The sequence below is a fragment of the Acanthopagrus latus genome, chromosome 5 (genome assembly GCF_904848185.1).
Source record: "Acanthopagrus latus isolate v.2019 chromosome 5, fAcaLat1.1, whole genome shotgun sequence".
Lineage (NCBI taxonomy): Eukaryota > Metazoa > Chordata > Actinopteri > Spariformes > Sparidae > Acanthopagrus > Acanthopagrus latus.
This window is the reverse complement of record NC_051043.1, coordinates 937,918-946,426: the sequence shown is the minus strand read 5'-3', so window position 1 is coordinate 946,426 and position 8,509 is coordinate 937,918. Positions and strand designations below refer to the sequence as shown.

At 41.3% G+C, this 8,509-nt stretch overlaps 1 long non-coding RNA gene across 1 annotated transcript; it reads left to right on the top strand.

Annotated features, from left to right (window-relative positions):
• Positions 1-750: 750 nt before the first annotated feature.
• On the top strand, positions 751-2,685 carry LOC119019435. The gene is made up of 3 exons (XR_005075051.1): positions 751-961; positions 1,973-2,093; positions 2,566-2,685. It is a non-coding gene; the product is annotated as an uncharacterized LOC119019435 (long non-coding RNA).
• The last annotated feature ends 5,824 nt before the right edge of the window (positions 2,686-8,509 follow it).

Here is an 8,509-nt window from a genome sequence, read left to right as displayed (position 1 = left end):
GGGCACCCCTTCGCAAGCCTCATTTTGCTTTTATCATGATCAGATGGACGCTCACCTGGATGGAAAAATGACATGAATCATTCTTAAAAAGTGGTATCATGCTGTCAGTTCTGTAATTTGCCACTTACTTACTTTGAAATCACAGCTGTGGGGGACATTCATTCATCCATCCACTCTACTTTGGGTCTAGGGTAGGTCACTGAGGGCAAGAGGGTGAGTTGGAAAAGATGGAGAGAGCTGTATGTGAGGGTAAGGGGGGTAGGGCGGCCTGTCTTTTCGGATGGTGATGGGATGGTGACCCCTGCGCAGATGGCTTGAGGAGAGGGCACGTGTGCATGGTTGTGTATGTTGCTCTATCCATCCCCTCCTCCACACTTCAAAGTGGGTAATCAATTAATGCATCTTAACCTCCCACACACCCTCGCCCCTCACTGCCATCCATTGTGTGAGCAGGTCCCCCAGAGCAGATGCAGGCCTGCCGTTATGACTCTGTGGGGATGTTTTGCATAACCTAGGGAAGGGTGACTTAAGCTGTGTTTTCAGGGTGGTGGGTAAAGATAAGCTTTAGGGTCTCAAGCTAGCATGCACAATATTATTATATCTTTACATGTGTATGTACATTGGACTGATTAATTATGTTTGAGAGGCCAAAAAAGTGCCTAAACTGTCATTTGGCACCGAATTGGCAAATTAAGTTATGTTGCCACACCCTCCATTTTCTCACCACATATATGTAGTTCACAGTGATAACTGTGGGGAAAACTGGAAATTCTTAATGTATAAATGCTAGCGAATTGATATTAGCTCTGTGAATTAGGTGGTAACACTCTCAGCAGACTAGTTTTAAAATGAGGGGCCAGGAAGGACAGTAATGGTGGATCTCCTACCTGTATGGTTGCACTTGGGGATCCACGCTTTTTGACTGCCTTGACGGTGGCGCGCTGGAGATGCAGCAGCTAACGTGAGTCGTCCAGAAACTCTCTTTTTGGTAAACTCTGTGTACTCAATGCTTGTGTTCATGTGTGGAGACCCTGGTGATACTACGAGCAAAGTTTGATGTTGTGTCGAACCTTCTTAGTGTTTTAAAAATAGCGATTTTGATGCTAACGTAAGAGTGCCCCTGCACCAATTACGGTAAATCTTAAAAAGTGCCTCTTTCATCACAATTATGCATTTGAACGAAGGTTTGACTCATATACATTCACAATTAAAGCCTTGGTTGCTATTTGGTGAGAGTTTCACTTTAAAACATCACAGGTCATGTTTGGAGCTTCATTTGAAAGTCTTATGAGATCACCAAGGACTTGGAGCGAGCTAATGTGCAAAGTAGCACTAGCTGCTAACATGTAACTTAGTCCACCACTGTGTAACGCTGAATAGTTACAGATTGCGCATTTTCCACCATCCTTCAGTCTGAAACCGAATAGTTAGAAATATGTCCCTTTTATATATGGGACCAAAAGCCCAACTGTTTCCAGAAGGTGAAGGTTCCCGGCTCCTGTCTCGTTCCTCTTCCTTGGAAATATGGTATTTAGGGGGTACAGTAACGGTATTTACAGCCTGTGTGTTAGGGGCTATTGTGTTGATTGTTGCTGATACTGTTGTGATGTAGCTGAATAAAAGGCAGTTTAGAGCTAAACGTGAAGTGCACAATTGCATGTAAATAATCTGAGGCAATGCTATATAAATTGATATTTTCCATATCTACCGGTCTGACAAAGTTCCACACAAGTTCCAGACATTATACATTGGGTTGTATGTAAAGCAGAGGAAATTGTTTGTAAAAGTGACACACAAAGTTACCGAACGACTGAGACACGTATTTTGATTATTGTTGCAGGCAAAAATTAAATGGCCATAGATGTTCTGGCCAAAGAGAAAAAAGAGACCAAGGTAGCAAAGTCACAGCCAGCTTGGTGACATGAGCTTGCTGACTCAAACTGTAACATTTTAAAATATTGCTGTTTTCCAGCTACCAGAACAAGCAAACTCCTAAAGCAGCTACTCAGGGAAGTAAGAGCATCAGCACCCAACAAGCGACCAGCTGCTAAAATCTGTCATCGATTATCACAAATTGAACCAGTGTCTGAGGGGTTAGTATGTTTTCACTAAGTTTTAGTCATTAGGAATTTCAATATTTTCAGAATAAAGACAAAACAATGAAAAAGACTAAGTAGGTGCAGATGGAGGTGCCCAACAAAAGCAAAAATGCTGGCCAGGATCCAAGGCACCTTTGAAATCCGCCCACACCCGCCATACCCCATACCCACACGGCAGAACTGGACTGAACTTAGACATCAATCTCACAAGTCATTCTCAGTAAATGCCAGCTGTACTGTACAATACTGCAGAAAACTTTAGATATTCTGCTCACTATCACCAATTATAATACACTGCTAATTCATTTGAAAGTCTGGTACTTCTATTTGTAATGCTCAAACAATCAGCATCAGCCCATTAGTTATATCGGTTCTGCTAGGGTAGAGTTGAAAATAATGATTACCAGATTTGATTATGGAGCACCGGTATGTGTTCTAATGCTACTGTTCTCTTCTCTCCATAAAGGCCTCAGCTACATGATCCAGAGAGGTGAGCAAGAAAAGAGAGAAGACCATCTTGTGTACTACACATTTATTTTATTATGAACATGTAAAATAATACAAAATAAACTATGCACATTATGCATATTTGAAAAATACTTCCTTTTCACTGTAAACTTTGAAAATAAATATAAAATTATAGCTGCCGCGCAGCAATGGGTCAGGTGTGGGCTATTTTTGGCAAATTTGGCGATTCTGAGCAACAAACAGGAAGACAAGAGAGTTGACAACAATGTTCATTTTGGACCACTTGAGGCTTGAACTCACGAATTCTGGAATCAAAGACTGTCATCTATCGCTCGGAGCTAATTGGCAAGTGGCAATACAGCAGTGGCTTCACAAATTGAGTAAGCCATTCACTGTTGTGCAGGCAGATTTGAAACCACTGTAAAAAATTCAGTTATCAAGACAAAAAAATTTTCATGAGGTAATCTGGCATGAGACTGGACCTTTATGCAAAGTTTAGTTAGCTTTCATCCATGGTCTGGTCCAAACTATTTGTTTTTATTTAATTTAGAAGCTTGCTGCGATGCCACCATCAGGATAATTGTCTTGTGTTTCAGGTTGAGGACATCTGACATTTTGATGTGTCACCACCATCATCATCATCATCATCATCCTTGCTGGGTCTCAAACCCACAACCCTTAATACCAAGCACCAGCGCCTAACTCACTGAGCTAATTGGCTGGAAGTGAGACCTGCCGTGTAGCTTCATTTGTCAACTCTGGGAGTCACTGTCCGGGCAGCTGTTGTCAAGGCAGATTTCAAAAATGGTCAAAATGTCAGAAATTCTGTTACCTGAACAAAAATCTGATCATACATAAATTGCATCTTGACAGCATGGAAATGTTGGTGATTTGTTTTTAACTCTAAGTGATTTTCTAAGTGAGAAAATCTGATGTTTAAAAATGCCACTCTTACATTGACTCCAGTTGTTCCCATGAGAGCAGAATTCAAAATGTTCTCAAAAATTCAGTTTTTGAGATAAAATTCTAATATTTGCCAAACTTCATCAACCATGACTCCAAAATATTCTCAATTTCTTTCAGGAAGATTGAAAATGTATTTAGCAAGAATTTGATAGTATATGTTTACAGTACTGTTTACAGTCAAACATTTTGATGCACTGTAGGCTTAATTTTTGATAAATCAAAAATCCAAGAAACAAGTTTTGTGGAGGACAGTCTGAAGATGCACTCTAGCAAGTTTGGTGACAATTGAGCAAAAGTTGTAGGAGGAGATAGGTTTTATTAGTTTTACAAGTTTTGAAAAAAAATGGACTTCATAATTTGTGATGAGTTTAAGTGGACTAAAGTTTCAGCAGTATTAGGGCTACAGTTTGGTGAAAGTTTTAAAACTGTAGCATGTAAAGTTTTTAAAATTGAAATGCTTATTGTGCCCCCCCAGGGGGAATATTGACATGTCCTTGGAATTAAGTAAATCTGGCATGGGGCCGGACATTTCTGTAAAGTTTGGTGAACTAAATATATATTGTACATAAATAGTTTTTGTTCTTGGATGAAAGTGGAATCTTAGCCTAAAAAATGTTATGGTCACAGGTAAACAAAACAGTTGAAAATTTCAGTCTGGCACCATAAATGGAGCTTCTTTGTAACCTGTGTAGTTCGCAAAAGGGTCAGGGAATTTGGCTCGGATGCAAAGAATGCAGCAGCTTCGTATTGGCCTCCGGTTCCCTCTTCCCAGACGCCCATGCTGCCAGACTGTAAATTGGCGGTAGGCAGCAAACCGAAACTCTCTGTATCTGTGCCCACATCTTGGCTGTCCTCCAGTAGAAGGATGTCATTCCACGTCATCCTAACCAGACGCAGTGTACCCTCATCCAGGCAGTACATCTCCAGGTGGGCACTCCTGCTCAGACACTGGTCCGGAGCCTGCACATACACACATACTCCTCCTTTGAAGTTTCCTCCATGTGTGCCACTCCTTACAGTCATTTGCAAATCCTGAAACAAAAACAAGGAGAAAAATAATAATAAGAATAACTTTATTAATCCTCAAAGGGCTGTTAAGATTTTAGTTGATGATATTCTTATTGTTACAGTCCCTTGGCATTCAGTAACGAATAGGCTGGAGCTCAACTGGTGCAATTGTTTTATTTATCTTCTGGCACCGTGAAACTAAAAACACACACGAGAGGTTTCATTAAAAACAAAATTTGCTCAAACAAAATATACTGCACAACAAGTTCAAGTTACAATCCCGCTCCTCTTCCATATTCATACAATTAAACATCGTAACTCATTGTTCATTCATTCGCATACACATACAAAATAAACCAAGCATTTACCTCAGTTCGCCTACCAAGGGCGTAAACCAACTCTCCAACTCGTACCAGCTCCAACTCATATCTCTTCTGGCAGTAAACAAACACTGCAGTTAAAGTCATGCCTACGTAAACAATAGCATCATGACTGAACATACTTAGTTTACGTACCATATTCCTTCAGTCCTTTTGATTACTCCCAAACCTGGTGGCTACCCATAGCAAAGCTTGGCATGTTTTGTGTTACAAAAGTAGCATGTGACGACGCCAATGACCTTGATACTGTTTCCAGGGCGCATGAATATGCACAGAAATAACACAGGTACGAAGACACCTGGTGGCCACATACACTCCCACCAAATCATATTAACATCAACACACAATCTTTAATTAAACATGATTTCACATACAAGTGGCTACAACCTGGCAGCAGCAATGGAGTGGCACACCTGAGAAGGATCAACTCGTCATCCACAGCCTACATGGTTGTAGGTTTGATACGTCGTTGCCAGAGGAGAAAAACTGTATATGTTGTTAAGCGATGTAAGGAAACTAATGACAGACAAGGAGGCTGTGTAATGACGATGTCTGAACTTTACTTCAGTCATAGTGAATTCCATTATATTATAGCGCAAACCACTGTGTTAAATTTTGCAATATACAGCTGTATACAGATGGACCAGTTTCCTTAGAAATAGACCACATTATATAATTAACCACTCTCTATGACTGACTGTGAAAGTATGCAGGCAGGCAACATCACATTTATAAAGTTAATAAACACATTTCATATTTTGTGTAAAAACAAATTTGCATTTGAATTAAGTGTTACAGCCTATGTTGTGGTCTCCCCTGTAACTCCACCTGGCCTTTCCCTGAACAGGGCTTACAACCAGGCAAGATTGCTGCAGCACCCTAATGAAATAACACATGATGCCAGGCTGACATTAACTTTGTACAATGCATTACTTTCTAAACATAAGCAGTCAAACATATGCAGTAAAACATTTAGTATAGCACCATGTCAAATTTACTTGTAGCCCTGAATATTGATGCTATGTGCAGTGACACAGCACAAATCAAATCAAAGAAGATCAGTAGTATTCACTTGGCCTGCTTTTAATATTACAACTAGCTGACACTTCAAATTAAATTAACCACTGTGTCCTTATTCAAGTTCACCTGCTGTTGTGACCCTGCCACTGCACAGCTGTCTGATAAAAGGGATGGCTGAGTTGCCTCTTCTGTCACCTGACAAAATAACAACCAATAGCCATTAAGAGTGAGAAAACAATGTGAAAATGTAATCTCAACTGTAACAGAACGATCAAGCCATAAATGTGGACCCAGCAGTCACTGGTCTTGAGGTGATTTACTGGTTTCCGGACTTACTGGTGAATCTATCCTCTAGCGGGCCCGTCAGATGCCTGCTAGCCACCAGCCTATTGGACTCCAGACAACTCCAGCGCTGGCTGATTCCGAGAACCCGGCTGGCCTATAAGGTAACCCTCCAAGAAAGCGACGCTGGCTCCTTGAGTTCTGGCTCCCTTTTCTGCTGTTCCCCATCACTGCCCAGGGCTTCATCTTCATGGCTGTTAAACACCGCAGAACGATGCCTGCCAGTGTCTCCCCATCGTCTCCCAGGCTGCCCGCTATCAGTGTATCTCTGTCGGTTCCCAAGCCGACAGTTCCCAGTGAGACTCTGTTGGCAGCCCTGCCAAGATCCAGGAGGGTTTCCCAGCCATCGTCAGAACCATGCCTGCCCACAGCCCCAGCTCCCAGGCCCACCGCTGCCCTCATCTCTCCGTCGTCTCCATGTGTAGAATCCATGTAAATCTTATCTTCACTACTTCCTGTCTCTGTTGTCTGCATTTGGGTCTGAAAATATAATCTCAACCATAACAATGCCATTGGTTTGGTTGGTCAACAGGCATACATGTCTATTAGGACAGCACCTGGAAAACCCAGAAAGAAGACAGGATTTTCTAGTGATTCTCAGCATGGCATTCCATATTCTTTTACTGTCAATCAATCCCAAGTATTGTGTGTCTACAAAGCCTACTTCCTTGTCTTGTGTGCTACACTATTGTCAAAGACACATAAGGTAAATGAGCCACACTGTCGCACTGTGTGACATGATTCTTTGTTACCAAGAAACACAAACTGTAGTTTATTTTGACTAAGTCCAATGTACACCATCCTGCTGACCCAAATACTCACTGGGACTATTTTCTAGAGCCGCTGAAAAAAGTCCCAAACAAATGCACTATTTCCTCATGTGTGAGTAAGATTTGTTAATGTAGTTTCTGGGCTCTCTTCCTCAAAGGTGTCGGCGTGTAATCTGATGATACAAGAATTCTGTGGAGGCAAGGCTGGGTGGAATGATAGAGCAATCTTTGTTGAAACAGTTCTTCAAGCCAGCGTCTGAATTCAGAGTGCGGCCGCCCTCTGGAGCTCTCAAATCTATGGTGAAGGTAATGCCAAACAGCTTTGCCCTCTGCTCTATCAGAAGTTATCAAACCTTCGATCTTAGGAGATCTACCAAATGCCACCCCCCGATTCTCTACTCATGTGAGCCTCTTAAAGTCCCTTGGGCTGTACCTGCCTACTTCTAAATGGTCAGTCTGGTTGTGTTGAGGGTCCATCTGACCAATCAACTAGAAAAGGAGTTGGCAAGCAAACTTAAGTTTAATTGCATTGGAAAAAGTAAAGAAATGTTCAGTTACCTCCCTGCTCTTTTTAGTTTTTTGGAAAATGTGTTTGAAATTTTAGCTCGAAACTATACACTGAAACTGGCAAAATGAACAAATAACATGACCAGATGCCTAAACGGATGTGTATTTTGTACTCCAACTCACAGCAAATCAATTAAGTAATACAAAAATAAATGGCATCTTTTTGCGACTGAAATGAAAACCAATGAATGATTGCTCTCATTTCACTGCTGGAACTTTAGACCTAACCCTACAAGTAATCTGGACTACAACCATTAGATTAACCCCTAACACTGACCAAAATCAAGAACCCTAACCCAACTGCTTTTACCATACATTCAGTCCCAAACAACCAGGTCATTCAGGTTTGCTGTTGAATATGTGAATTATTTTTTGCTCATGTTACCCTAACCCTAACCCTCAAAATGTAAACATATCGTGAGTGTGTGGATCAATCTTAATGTGCCAGAGATGTTCACAAGTCTTCTTTTGCAGGTCTTTGTGGGGTGAGACTTGGTCAAGTCTAAAGTCTTTGGTCACGAGTCCAAGTCTCAAGTTTTTAAAGAATAAAAGTCTTATGTCTCTTCTGGTTGTAATGAGTCTTCTGTCATCTGCTGGGTAAGGGTTAGGGTTACTGTTTTATTATCAGTATTATCATACAGTATCCATGAAGTGGGCTGTTTCCCCGAAAAAGCCATGCATGCTTCGGTCAGTCCAAATAGCTAAAGTCACAGACACATTGTCTTTTCCAGTTTGGATTTGATCTTGGACTCTTGTCTGCTGCTAGCTCACTCAGACATCTGGTTACGGTGCTTAGACTTAGTGGGCAGTATCTCTCCTATACCACTGACATGAAATTCTTAAAGCTAGGCATGTCAATCAAAGACAGAGGCAGATGCATGAAATGATG